Here is a 14,509-nt window from a genome sequence, read left to right on the forward strand (position 1 = left end):
CCCGCTCCTAAAAGATTTACAGAATTTATAATAAACAAAAATTAAAAATATAATAAAACATTTCTAATTTCAAATTTATAAATTTAATTCATTCAAATTTTGCCTTTAAAAAAAATATTTCCTCATATTTTCTTATTTTCTTTTTATTGTTTTATTTTGTCTTCCCTCCATTTTCCTTTCCCTTCCTCCTCCCCTTCCCTACTTCGTCCCCCCCCCCCTTTTTTTTTTCCTTCCTGTGTCCCAGAGGTTATTATGACGGGCTGGTTTTGATGCATTGTTTTTCCGATCCCTCTGTTCTGGCTTGGTAGTGTCTTGGGTGGCGGGCATGTTACGAGGATAATGCTCAGGGGCTGATTGTGTTTCACGTATCCTGATTTTCTTAAATGCATTGTATTGTCCCCCCGATATTTTGCCCCCATGCCCCCTTATTAATGTTGAGGTTGGTCTGGGATATCGGATGCCTCCGTATTGAAAGTGAGTCTGTCATATGTCTTCTCCCCATATTATAAAATTAAGCCTTATTTACTCCTGTGTTTTAGCCCTTTGGTTTCTGTATTTCTTCTCCCCTTCTGCGATTGTACGGCCTCAGCTTTGTATTGATTGATTATGTAATATTTGCCTGGTGACTCCTGATTATTTTGCACATTGCTGCCGGCCGGCTTGGTTGTAGGCCTCGACTTGTCTCTCCTTTTGATGTCAATAAAGGTTTAAAAAAAAATAATAATATTTCCCAATTTTTTTTAAATTACTACCCACCCTTATCCCCTATAAACCCAACAACCCGCTCCTAAAAGATTTACACAATTTATAATAAACAAAAATGTAAAATATAATAAAAAATTTCTAATTTCAAATTTCGAATTTATAAATTTAATTCATTCAAATTTTGCCTTTTAAAAAAATATTTCACAATTTCAGTTCCAGGAAATTGATATGGCACTGGCGCTGTCCTGGACTCCAGTGGCCACTGACTTGAAGCTCTCGGAGAACTGCACCCCAGCCCTCCAGTGAAGCGTCTGTGGTCAGTACCATGGGTGAAGGTGAACTCCTGAATGTTAGACCCTGGGCGATATTGCTTTTTAGAAGCCACCATTTGCTCGCCTGTCTCATCGCTGCTGTCACCACCACCTTGTCGTTGAATGACCCCTCTGCCTGGCGCCATTGCTTGTCTAGCTCCTCCTGCAGAGGACGCATTCGCAGCCTGCAATATGGTACCAATGGTATGCAGGATGACATCGACCCGAGAAGGGATTTGTATTGGCGGACAGACAGGAATTGTTTGCGGCAGAGTAGTCGAGCCGAAATCATCAACTTTTGTTGTCGTTCCTCCGAGGGACGAGCTGTACATTGCGTGGTGTCCAACACGGATCCCAGGAATCTGGCCGTTCTGGAGGGCAGCAGGACTGACTTGCGTTCGTTCAGCTGAAGGCCCAGGCAACGGAACAAATGGATGCAAGTTGCCACTGCATGAGAAGTTTCCTCGAAAGATGGTGCCTTGACAAGCCAGTCGTCTAAGTAAGGAAAAATTTCTAAAGATTGTTTCCGAAGAAAGGCTGCAACCGGCGCCAACACCTTGGTGAACACTCTTGGTGCCGACCGAAGGCCGAATGGAAGCACCTTGAATTGAAAATGGCTCTTTCCCACTGTGAAGCGTAGGTATTGTATTGTCTGAGGTGGATGTATCGGAATATGGAAATACGCGTCTTCTAAATCCAGCGACGCCAAGTAGTCGCCTGGATTCAAGAGAGGAAGAATTTCCTGGAGAGTGACCATCCTGAAGGAGAGCTTGACGAGATAGGTGTTGAGCTCCCGCAGGTCTAGGATGGAGCGCCAAGTGTCTATCGTCTTCCGCACGAGGAAGAACCTTGAATAGAAACCCTGGCCCCTCTGGGACAGAGGCACCGGTTCTATCGCTCCCTTGAGGAACAGTTGATGGGCTTCGAGGTGGAGTTGTCCCAAATGTCCCGTGCGGATGGTGCCCGGAGTTCTTGTCGGAGGAAGGTCTTGAAACTCCAACACGTGGCCACTCTCTACAATTTTGAGGACCCATTGGTCCGATGTTATTGACCTCCAGTTCTCCAGACACAGAGAAATCCTGCCCCCCACTGATGTGACTGGGAGGGAAGGAACAGTAGGTAGAGCCGGAAAGCCGCTATTGACGCTTGGTGTTGTCACGTCCCTGCCGGGTCTGACGGCCCCGCGGCTGATGGCGAGAAAAAGACGCCGATTGTCCCTGGCGCTGATTGGAGTACTGGGGCTTATAGGACTGAGAAGGCTGAGAGGAATATCTTTGTTGGTTCCCTCTGTATGATGTAAATCCTCTGCCTCGTGCGCCCCTAAAGGGGACCTTCCGGTAGGTGAGGGACCCTAAGGCCTTTGCAGTGTCCGTGTCCTTTTTGATATTCTGCAGAGCATCGTCCACATGCTTGCCAAACAGCATCTCCCCATCGAATGGTAGATCCAGGATCCTATTCTGGACCTCCTGGCGAAACCAGGTGGCTCTCAACCAGCCCTGGCGTCGTAGGACTGCCGAGCCAGCTAAGGCTCGAAATGCCGTGGAAGCAATGTCCATTGCACAGTCTATAACCTCCGCAGAAGACTTTTCCCCCTCTATAAGCACCTTCTTGGCTTCCTCCTTTGTGGGTTCTGGTAACTGCTCCACGAAGGGTTCCATGTCGCACCACATCTGTCGGTCGTATCGGCCGAGGATGGCAAGAGCATTCGACGCTCTAACAAGCAAGCTGGCCATTGAGGAAAACCGCTTCCCCACGTTATCTAGGCGTCGACCGTCCTTATCCGGTGGTGTGTTCAAAGGTGTGGATGGGTTCTTGGACTTGCTTTGAGCCGCCCGAGAGATGACTGAATCAGGCTTCGGCTGACCAAGAAGGCAAGCAGGACTGCCGTCCGGAGCCTTATACTTCTTTTCCAGCCGCGGGAGGACTGGAATCACCGTGGCCGGATTTTGCATAATTTTCATCCCTTCCTCCCATACATGTTCAATGATGGGAATAGACTTGACAGATCTCCGGTGTTGTTCCTTAAAGTCATAAAGGAAACATTCCGATTCTTCTCTCGAAATCGGCAATCCAAATCTTTTAGCTGCCCTTTCCATCAGGTGATGAAAACCCCCTATATCCACAGGAGGGGAGATGGACGTGTCACGACCAGCAGCGTCCGGATCTTGTGGCCCACTGTCTCCTTGATCCAAATCCGGGTCTTGCAACGGATCAACCAAGGGATCCACCTGTAGCACCTCCTCATCCGAAGAGGTATCCTGTTGGACATCATGAAAGGGTGCGGGAACCGGAGTGGGGACTCGGACCGCAGGTGCAACCGGTAGTGGCGAGGGGTGTGCCACTGGAAGACTAATAGCCTGCTGCACTTGTGACTGTAGGAACTGCAGACTGTCCAGAAGGTTCCGACGGAAACCTTTTCCGATAATCCTGCAGCATCATCTGCAGGTCAGATATGAGCGAAGAGGGCATGGCTACCATGCCCTGGCCCAAACTTGGAGCATGTCTCTCTTCCCGAACATATGGATACGACTGCTGGCCACCCGCATGTTCGTAACACTCCTCCGTGTCTGTCTCCTGCATCTTGACGTGCAAGTCAGAGGGACTATAGGCAGGACCATAATCATCATCCTCAACTTCAACTTCATCCTCCTCAGATTCATCGTCTAGAAGCATAGTAGGCGGATGTGAAGAGACCCGTCGCGGAGAAGTCATCTCCGGTGTAATCTTCATCTTCTGTGTCGAAAAAGGTATCTTTTGCCCCGTCGACGGTCCCGTCGACGATGCAGTCGTCGACGGTGTAGTAGTCGTCGACGAAGATGTCAACGGAATGGTCGACGGTACCATCGCTTTCGTCGACGCCGGTCTCGTCGTCGACGGAACCACCGTCGATGGCTTCGTAGACGAACTCGTCGTCATCAACATCGTCGTCGACGTCGAGGTGGTGGTCGTCGTCGACGTAGTTCTCGTCGTCACCGCTGCCGTCGACAGTACCTTGCTTGCCGTCGTCGACGTGGAAGATGTTAGCGCCGACGAACTGGGGACCTTGAATGACGACGAAGTCATCGTGGAGGGCGCTACCGCCGACGAGCCCGTCGACGGAGCCACAGAAACGGCGGGAATTTTAACTGAAGAAACGGTCGACGACGTACCTGGTGTTTTCGTCGTCGACAAGCGCTGTTTCTTTTCCGGCCCAGGTCCTGAAGTGACTGAAGAGTGTTTGTCACTAGATTTGGCCTTTTTGGATGGAGGGGGAGACAGAGGAACCTCCTTCATGTCCTTTAAAGCTGCACTCACTCCAGCAGCCTCTCCCTGCCTCTCCTTTACACTTCCGTGAGGAGATTGAAGGGGACCAGCCCTCTCAGACCTATCAGAGATCTTGTGAGGGGCCTGAATGGAGGGCTGAGATGTAGAAGATCCTGGAGGAGACCTACCCCTCTTCCTCGATCTGTGAGAGGAAGCACAAGACGTGGAATCTTCCTCCTCCGAAGAGAGCACCTCCTTGCGAGTCTTCATTTTTTGAAGCCAGGTTAACAGACGACCTTCCCTGTCCCGAAGAGTCTTGTTGGAGAAGGTTCTGCAGATCTTGCACTCTGTGGCCTTGTGGTCAGGATATAAGCAGTAAATACAATTGTCATGCTTATCCTCCACAAAAAGACGTTTTTTCCCACAAGAGGCACAGGCCCTGAACAAGGCCTTCTTCTCCTTGTCAGACATGTTGATCCAGTAGAAACTTGAAGAAATCCAGAAGTAGAATGAAAAGCTGAGCAGACCTCAGTGGAGACTCCCTAGCACAACGTGCGGTAGAAAAATCTGAGGCTCTGAGCTCTCTCAGGAAGGTTCCAGAGGGTGAGGCTGCTCTGATTGGTCCTGGCAAAAGTTTGGTCTCTTTTTACAAAAAGAGGGTGATAGGATACAAAAGGAGATGAGGCCTAGGCCTAAGTTTCTCTTTTGTTTCTATGGTTTTTTATACTACCGAGGCTCCCATTCCGACGACGGGGAATGATACAAAGCATGGGAATCTATGAAAGTTCCAATACTGGGGCAATATGTCCGAAATAGATCCTTTAAAAAGCAATCCAAGCAAAAAAGAATCCACATAGTGATGACAAACCCCAAAAAATGTAAAAATACAACTAGCAATCCTCTCGATAACTAAACCATAAAAACCGACACTAAATCACTATAAAAAACGCAGCAAAATCCCGAAAAATAAAGAAATGTATGTAAACTAGTAAAAAACACTAATAACAACAATTTCCTTTATTTTTAAAAAAAAAGCGAGCAATTCCGTCCGTTCAACAAAACGGTGACCTGTAAATAAAGTACATACAAAACCCACCCATAACAAATAATAAACCCACAAATCGAATAAACATATAAAACGTATGAATATACATAAAATAATGATTTAAATCAAAACATTAACATCGCATTAATATTAGATACTAACCAAACTACGCTATCACTAACGTACTTAAATAACATGTACATTTTACATAATCAGTTAAATAACACACATAGCAACACATATAGACTACTACTAACTGAAAAATACCTTAAAAGCAACTTATTAAAATCCAACTTACATCAAGAAACACGAAGCAGCTCCCAACCGCGAGGTTCCGTCTTCACAAATGACCCAAACAACGATGTAGATAGTTCACTTTTTACACTAAGAGAAACAAAATGGAGGCATAATTAAAACAAAAATAGGACTACATCCCCATAGAAATTAATAGAAACAAATTAAAAATTGTTTAAAATGTTGTTAAAAAATTGTTAATATTTATAAAATGTGTAAAATAAGCATATTAATATTGTAAAATATACATTACTTACTTTATATAAAAATAAATATATTAAAAAAGTAATGTATATTAAAAATATGTTTAGAACATTAACTCTTTATTTACTCCTAATAAATAAATTGTAAAAAATTATGGGGTCCATTAGGATGTCGGGCGGATTTCCTCCGCCAGGCTGGCGGTAGCCACCGCCAGCCTGGCGGAGGAAATCCGCCCGACATCCACAGCCCAATTCCCCCCCGCCATATTAGTATGGCGGGGTGGACCGCGGCGGTGAGAAACACCGCCCGCATGTTTTCCGCCCCGGTCGCCTTGCGGCCGGGGCGGAAAACGAGTAACATGGTGGCGGTGTCTGATAGACACCGCCCGCCATATTACAATGGGCTTTCACCAATGAATTTCCGTGGCGGCAATGTCGCCACGGAAAGGCATGCGGAGACTCCCTGCGGGGGTCCGTTGCGGGCCCCCTGGGAGTCCCTGGCTTGGGGGGTTGCACATGGGGGGTACCTATGGTACCCCCCCCCCGCATTTCAAAGTGCAACATGGCAGGCACCGCGCGGTGCCTGTCATGTTGCACAGCACAACGTGCACTTTTAACATAGCGGCGGGCGGAGATTTCTGCTCCGCCCGCCGCAATGGCAACCATACAGGATGCGCCCGCCTGTGTGGCGGGCACATCCTAATGCCCTGATCGGGACCCCCGCCCTCATGGCGGGCGGTCCCGGGTCCCGATATGGTGGCGGGCGGACTAAGTCCGCCCGTCATCATAATGGGCCCCTAGGTATCTACTTTTGTAATTGCAAATTGTTTATAAATTATTTACCATATTAAAATGTATTTAAATAAAATAAATTTTAATATGCTAATTATTAAATCATATTTAAAAATGTACAATGTATATATATAACAAATACTGCAATGTTATACATCATTAAATACAAATGTTATTTTTTTTACATGTATAAATGTTTTCATTTACAAACATTAACAACACAATAAATACTGTTTATTCTTGAAAAAATGTTACTATATTACTTTATAATGATACATTCATGTGAAATAAATAATAAAATGTTACAAAAATGTGTAATTCATTTTTATGCATATGTTATTAAATATAATCTATTAAATACTTCAAAATACATTTCAGAATATTGAAAGAAAATAACTAAAACAATAATAGTTTCTATTTATTTATAATATTGTAATTTAAAAATTATTCAAATTTAAATCAGTATTATAATTGAAAATACCATTAAAGTAAAATAACACTATATAGTAACTAAAAAAAATACTATTCTAATTCCAAACTCTAAATAAATCACTGACAATGCTAAACATTAAACCATAATAATTTACTATTCTAACTCCAAATGTAACATAACTCAGGGAAAGTGCTGGACAGTAAACCATAATAATTTACTATTTTAACTCCAAATCCAACATAACTCAGGGGAAGTGCTGGACAGTAAACCATAATAATTTACTATTGTAACTCCAAATCTAACATAACTCAGGGAAAGTGCTGGACAGTAGACCATAATAATTTACTATTCTAACTCCAAATCTAACATAACTCAGGGAAAGTGCTGGACAGTAAACCATAATAATTTACTATTCTAACTCCAAATCTAACATAACTCAGGGAAAGTGCTGGACAGTAAACCATAATAATTTACTATTCTAACTCCAAATCTAACATAACTCAGGGAAAGTGCTGGACAGTAAACCATAATAATTTACTATTCTAACTCCAAGTGCAACATATTTCAGGGGAAATGCTTGACAGTAAACCATAATAATTTACTATTCTAACTCCAAATCTAACATAACTCAGGGAAAGTGCTGGACAGTAAACCATAATAAAATACTATTCTAACTCCAAATCCAACATAACTCAGGGAAAGTGCTGGACAGTAAAGCATAATAATTTACTATTCTAACTCCAAATCTAACATAACTCAGGGAAAGTGCTGGACACTAAACCATAATAATTTACTATTCTAACTCCAAATCTAACATAACTCAGGCAAAGTGCTGGACAGTAAACCATAATAATTTACTATTCTAACTCCAAATCTAACATAACTCAGGGAAAGTGCTGGACAGTAAACCATAATAATTTACTATTCTAACTCCAAATCCAACATAACTCAGGGAAAGTGCTGGACAGTAAACCATAATAATGTACTATTCTAACTCCAAATCTAATATAACTCAGGGAAAGTGCTGGACAGTAAACCATAATAATTTACTAATCTAACTCCAAATCTAACATAACTCAAGGAAAGTGCTGGACAGTAAACCATAATAATATACTATTCTAACCAAATCCAACATAACTCAGGGAAAGTGCTGGACAGTAAACCATAATAATTTACTATTCTAACTCCAAATCTAACATAACTCAGGGAAAGTGCTGGACAGTAAACCATAATAATTTACTATTCTAACTCCAAATCTAACATAACTCAGGGAAAGGGCTGGACAGTAAACCATAATAATTTACTATTCTAACTCCAAATCTAACATAACTCAGGGAAAGTGCTGGACAGTAAACCATAATAATTTACTATTCTAACTCCAAATCTAACATAACTCAGGGAAAGTGCTGGACAGCAAACCATAATAATTTACTATTCTAACTCCAAATCCAACATAACTCGGGGATAGTGCTGGACAGTAAACCATAATAATGTACTATTCTAACTCCAAATCTAACATAACGCAGGGAAAGTGCTGGACAGTAAACCATAATAATTTACTAATCTAACTCCAAATTTAACATAACTTAGGGAAAGTGCTGGACAGTAAACCCTATTAAATTACTATTCTAACTCCAAATCCAACATCACTCAGGGAAAGTGCTGGACAGTAAACCATAATAATTAACTATTCTAAATCCAAATCCAACATAAATCAGGGAAAGTGCTGGACAATAAACCATAATAATTTACTATTCTAAATCCAAGTCCAACATAACTCTGGAAAAGTGCTGGAAGGTAAACCATAATAATTTACTATTGTAAATCCAAATCCAACATAATTCATGGAAAATGCTGGACATTAAAAATATTAAAATTTAAAAATGATTCACAAAATTTAAATCAGTATTATAATTGAAAATACCATTAAAGTAAAATAACACTATATAGTAACTCAAAAAAAATACTATTCTAATTCCAAACTCTAAATAAATCACTGACAATGCTAAATATTAAACCATAATAATTAACTATTCTAACTCCAAATCTAACATAACTCAGGGAAAGTGCTGGACAGTAAACCATAATAATTTACTATTCTAACTCCAAATCCAACATAATTCATGGAAAATGCTGGACATTAAAAATATTAAAATAAAAAAAAATTTAAAATACAATTTTCATATTTCGAAATATAAATTTAATTAAGATATTTTTTTAAATTTAATATAACATTATCTACTTTTTTAAATTATTACCCACCCTAATCCCCTATAAATACAATAATCCACTCCCTAAATATATATACAATACTTAATATATAGCATTTGTAAATTGCTACACACAATTACCCACTATAAACACAAATAAGCAATTAAAAACTATTTACTAATTTTATAATATTAAATAAAATATGCAAATCAAAGTTTAGAAAATTTTAATTTTCGCATTTCAAATTCTAAAACGTATTTCCTATTAAATGTTAATTGTTGTAAAATATTGACACAACTTTTAAAATTAACTACCGACCCTTATCCACTATAAACACAAGCCACTCCTAAAAAATGTACACAATCTGTAATATATAAAAATGTGAAATATAATACACAATTTCTAATTTCAAATATATAAATTTATTTCATTCTTTTTTTACCTCTTAAAAAAACATTCACAATTTTTTTTAAATTACTACCCACCCTTATCCCCTATAAACCCAACAACCCGCTCCTAAAAGATTTACACATTTTATAAGAATTAAAAATTAAAAATAATAAAACATTTCTAATTTAAAATTTCGAATTTTAAAATGTATTTCATTCAAATTTAACCTCTTAAAAAAATCCACAATTTTTTTTTAAATTACTACCCACCCATATCCCCTATAAATCCAACAACCCGCTCCTAAAAGATTTACACAATTTATAATAAACAAAAATTAAAAATATAATAAAACATTTCTAATTTCAAATTTATAAATGTAATTCATTCAAATTTTGCCTTTAAAAAAAATATTTCCCAATTTTTTTTAAATTACTACCCACCCTTATCCCCTATAAACCCAACAACCCGCTCCTAAAAGATTTACACAATTTATAATAAACAAAAATGTAAAATATAATAAAAAATTTCTAATTTCAAATTTCGAATTTATAAATTTAATTCATTCAAATTTTGCCTTTTAAAAAAATTTCACAATTTTTTTTTTAATTACTACCCACTCTTATCCCCTATAAACCCAATAACCCGCTCCTAAAATATTTAGTAAAAAAATTACAACATTTTATACAGTTACATTTATTATTCACATAAAAACATTACAAATATCAAAAATATAACAGAACTATTAAACAAGTAAACAAATTATACCATTGAAAACATAATATCGATATTATTAACATCGATATTTATTTCAACTATATTTACTACGATATTTAACAATGTCGATATTTATGTTGTACTAAAAAAACGATATTTACTACATCGATATTTCATACTTCGATATTTAACTAAGACGATATTCTCACCTCGATATTTCTGTTTGTCGATATTTCCCCGTCGATATTCCTGATGTGTACCCTCAGGCCACACCGTTTCATGGGCTGGTCATGAAATTGTGGCAATTCCTTATTTTTACATGATTGCTCCACATAAATGGCAATGACACTGCAAAGATATGGGGAGATGAAGATTATGACCCGTGGCATAAGATCAGACCCGTACTTGAATAGCTAAATCATGCTTTCAAGAGGCAGTATGTGCCATGGCAGGTAATTTGTATTGATAAATCAATAATTGGCATGAAACGCAGGGTAGTTCATTCAATACATGCATAATTAAAAAGCAGTGAGACGCATGCCGTGGGAGCTCCGGGCCGCCAGCGGTGAAATTAGCATTAAAAGCGGCACCATAGCCCCGGTAGAGACTCGCCTTGGGGTGCGGAGGAAGGAGGAAGCTCGAGCGCTTGACTGGGGACCTGATTTTCCTCCAGATCAGGTGACGGAGGCACGAGAGTGATCGGCGAGGGGTGCTTTGACCGCCGGAGACGAGGCCGCCATTATGGAGCTCCTGATCCCGAGCTCCCTGAAGTCGACCCACCAGCTGTCCTGCACTACGTGCTGCGGCCGGCGGTCCTCGCTGTGACGACAGGGACCAGCGACGCAGGTACGAGGGTCCAGGACACTGCGGTGCAGACCCCCTATGGGGGTTTCTCTCTCCGGCGATCCGCTTAGCCGTATCCCTCTTCATGCCGGCTTCTCGCTGGGCCGTATCAGTGATACCTACGCCCTTGTGATGATGCCCCTCTGCCTGGCTGGGCCCTTGAACGCCTTCGTGGCGGAGGCAGAAACTACTGAGAAGTGTGCGACGGGCGCTGCTCGGGGGAGCACATATTGCCAGACTCTGGTCTGCTCACCATCTTTGGCCCCCTGCTCTGGACTCTGGTGGGACCTGTGCTGTTGGTGCCCGGGCGGGAAGGCCCTGCTTCTAACCGACTCAGGGGCCCCTGACTGGTGATATTGGAAACTCGGGCTATGAGCGGGGACTCCTCCTCTGGCCCGTCTGGCCACCATCCTGGGTCCCTATCGTGTTTGCCTTTCCCTGGGCCTCCTTTATGCTGTCTTAGTCCCGGTGATTATGCGCCTCTCCTGGCTGGGCCTCAGAACTCCGTCGGGGCAGGGCAGGGAGTGTGGGGCCCTGTGCTGTGGGGGCTGCATGAGAGGCCCACCCACCGGAGCTTTACATAGCGCTCACCATCGGCCCCCCTACGCCCTGAACTCTGGCGGGGCCCGAGCTCCAATGACGGCGCCACGACAGTGGCGGCTGACTTACCACTGGATCCTGGAGACCTATGCCTGGGGGCGCCAACAACTCTTGAGTACTGCCGGTTCGGCCCTGCTCGGGGGCGCAACATCGACCATCCTAGACCTTACTGGAGCTGGGAGGGCCCATCCAGCGCTACACTGGGCGATCAAGCTGGACCGTGCCGGTGAGTGCTCAAGTTGTGCCGACGACTACCTGCATCCCTAGAAGAGGTGTAAACCTCGCGTCCTCGCACTGGAACCACACTCATGGTCCCTAGCGGCCTCTGGACACTCACAGAGAGGTGCGCTATAGCGGAGGGCTGCCCTGAACTCTGAGACTACCCCTCCCCCCGACACTCCGAGACACTACTGCTGACCAGCCTTACTCTGTGCCCTGCGCTCTGTGAAACGGCCAGTGGAACACTGGAGGGACCCTGCAGCACCGCCCCTTAGCCATCCACCCGCTGCCTTTTCCCGGCTGGCTGGACCCTCCTCCTGTTCTCTTTCCACTGGGCCGGCAGCCATCCCGACTTAATGCTGTGCACCCTCAACTAGACCTCCTGCCCGTGGCGTGGGACTCTGAGGGGCCATGACTCGCTCATGGACCAGAAAAGACCCCTCTGCACCTCCTAAAGACAACCCAGTCACAGCCTTGTGGAACAAATCTCTGCCTGCTTCAGCAGCAGACATGGCATCTTTGACGGAAGGGTCCTCAGACCCAGTCACCCAGTCCTTCATGGCCACCTTCATGCAGGAGGTTAAATCTGAAATCGGCTCCCTACGAACCGAGATCCAGGCCTGCGTCAAGGAGCTCCGGCGGGATGTCACAAAGCTTGGAGGGAGAGGGTTGACCTCGAAAGGACAGTCTATGCCTGCTCGGAGAACCAGGAACGCCTGTGGCAGCATTTGACCATCTTGGAGGAGCAACACATCGAATCACAGATCAAGCAGGAGGGTTTGGAAAATAGGGGGCGCCGCAATAACCTACGCATACGGGGATACCGGCTAGGGCAGAAGGCTCGGACATTATGACTTTTGTAGCAGATCTGTTTCAAGACATTAGAGGAGGAGACGAGGATGCGTCCCCCGGTCCTGGACCGTGCCTATAGGGCGTCTGGCCCTCCTGGTCGCCCTGGCCTCCTTCCCAACATCTTGACATGGGTTCATTTCTTCACTGAGAAAGAGGCCATCCTCAAAGAAGCACGGAACAAGGCTGAGCTCACCTACAAGGGTACCCCATCCAACTGATCCAGGATCTCACACTCACGACGCTTCACCGCCGCAGGGATTGCCGACCTATTACCGACAAGCTACGAGAGTTGAGCATTCGCTATCAATGGGGACACCCGTTTGCTCTTATCTTCCAGTGGGAGTCAAGATGCCGGGTCATGCGATCCTTCAGAGAGGCAGCTCAACTGCTTCAGATTCCTGACACGCCGCCCACTAGTACCTCACGCTTGCCCCCTCAGAACCGTGAACCGGCAAAACCTCAGTGGTACATCGCCCCAGACGTCAGTCCCCTATGAACATTTGCTCCTCTTCCCAGGAGAAGCAAGACATTATCCAGCATATCCGTTCCCTGGAAGGTGGTCATTCACCCTCAGGTTCCCAGCCTTCTGTAAAATAAACATTAGACACCCCTACCGATGTTCTGCTTTATTGCGCCCCTTTGCCCCAAGAACTGACCCCTTGCAGGGGTAGAGCAGACACCCCACTCCCTTAACATCATCTTGTTGATATGACCGCATCATGCCTGAACTGCATCCCGACGGCGGCACCGGACTGGGTTCCTTGAAGGCGACGCTGACCTCTTACGACCCGCCTCCACTACTATTCCTCTGAGAGTGACATCTCTGGGATGGCTTGTGCCTATGTGCGTGGCTTTTCCCTGAACTGGAATAGACCTTGTTCGCCGTTGTTCTTTTTTGAATGCTATATCTCTTCCTTCCCACTTCTCTCTTTCCCCCCTCCTTCTCCCTACCTCTGGCTGGGGGGGCGGTTCTGATCGCGACGGGGGACGTCCCAGTGTCAAACATCCCTTCTCTCCCCAGAAGTGCACTAGGTCCACCAGCAAGCACCATTGCCTTTCTCCTATCAGTCTTATCTGGGGTTACGTTAGAGGGGGGGAAACTCTTTTACACCCTCCTCATCATCTACTGCTCAAGAGGGCACTCGCACAAGTTACACTGCTACCATGACTTCCGTACCTTGCCTGAAACTCCTTTCCCTCAATGTGAAGGGTCTCAACTCCCCTAACAAGCGCCGTCAGATCTGGCGCTATCTGCTACTGCAAAACCCAGACATCATAATTTTACAAGAAACTTACCTCCTGAGAAGAGATGTCCCTCGCATGGCTCACCCTCGATATCCACTCCAATTCTAGTCCTCTGCGCCCACTAAAACAGCGGGGTGGCAATTTTATGTTGAGCGGGCATCCACCAGGGAACCCCCACGATAATCAATAGTAGAGACGGTAGATTCCTCAAAGTGGTGGTCAGGAGTGGACAGCGAACCCTCACTTTCTTCAACATTTACACACCGAACCAGGCCCAGGACTCATACATGCGGGTTTGCTGCGGGAACACTTAACACAAGATGACCCTGGTCTCATTCTGGGGAGGTGACTTCAATCTGGTATGGGAGGCAGGACTCGACCGTAGCGAAGGCTCATTTCATGGGACTGG

The 14,509-nt window shown here is 44.0% G+C and overlaps 1 protein-coding gene across 14 annotated transcripts in view; it reads right to left on the reverse strand.

Annotated features, from left to right (window-relative positions):
• The window catches only part of LOC144784508 (uncharacterized), a 416,096-nt gene that overhangs the window by 292,849 nt on the left and 108,738 nt on the right, over nucleotides 1–14,509 (reverse strand). For 8 of the 14 annotated variants that reach the window (XR_013601663.1, XR_013601658.1, XR_013601662.1 and 5 more), the window contains one exon: nucleotides 5,603–5,688. The exons of 5 other annotated variants lie outside the window; for them this stretch is intronic. The gene's annotated coding sequence lies outside the window, so the exon portion shown is untranslated. Of the gene's footprint in view, nucleotides 1–5,602; nucleotides 5,689–10,550; nucleotides 10,690–14,509 lie in introns of all 14 variants that reach the window. One more of the 14 variants, XR_013601660.1, reaches the window with a different exon arrangement.

Source organism: Lissotriton helveticus, chromosome 10, assembly GCF_964261635.1.
Source record: "Lissotriton helveticus chromosome 10, aLisHel1.1, whole genome shotgun sequence".
NCBI lineage: Eukaryota > Metazoa > Chordata > Amphibia > Caudata > Salamandridae > Lissotriton > Lissotriton helveticus.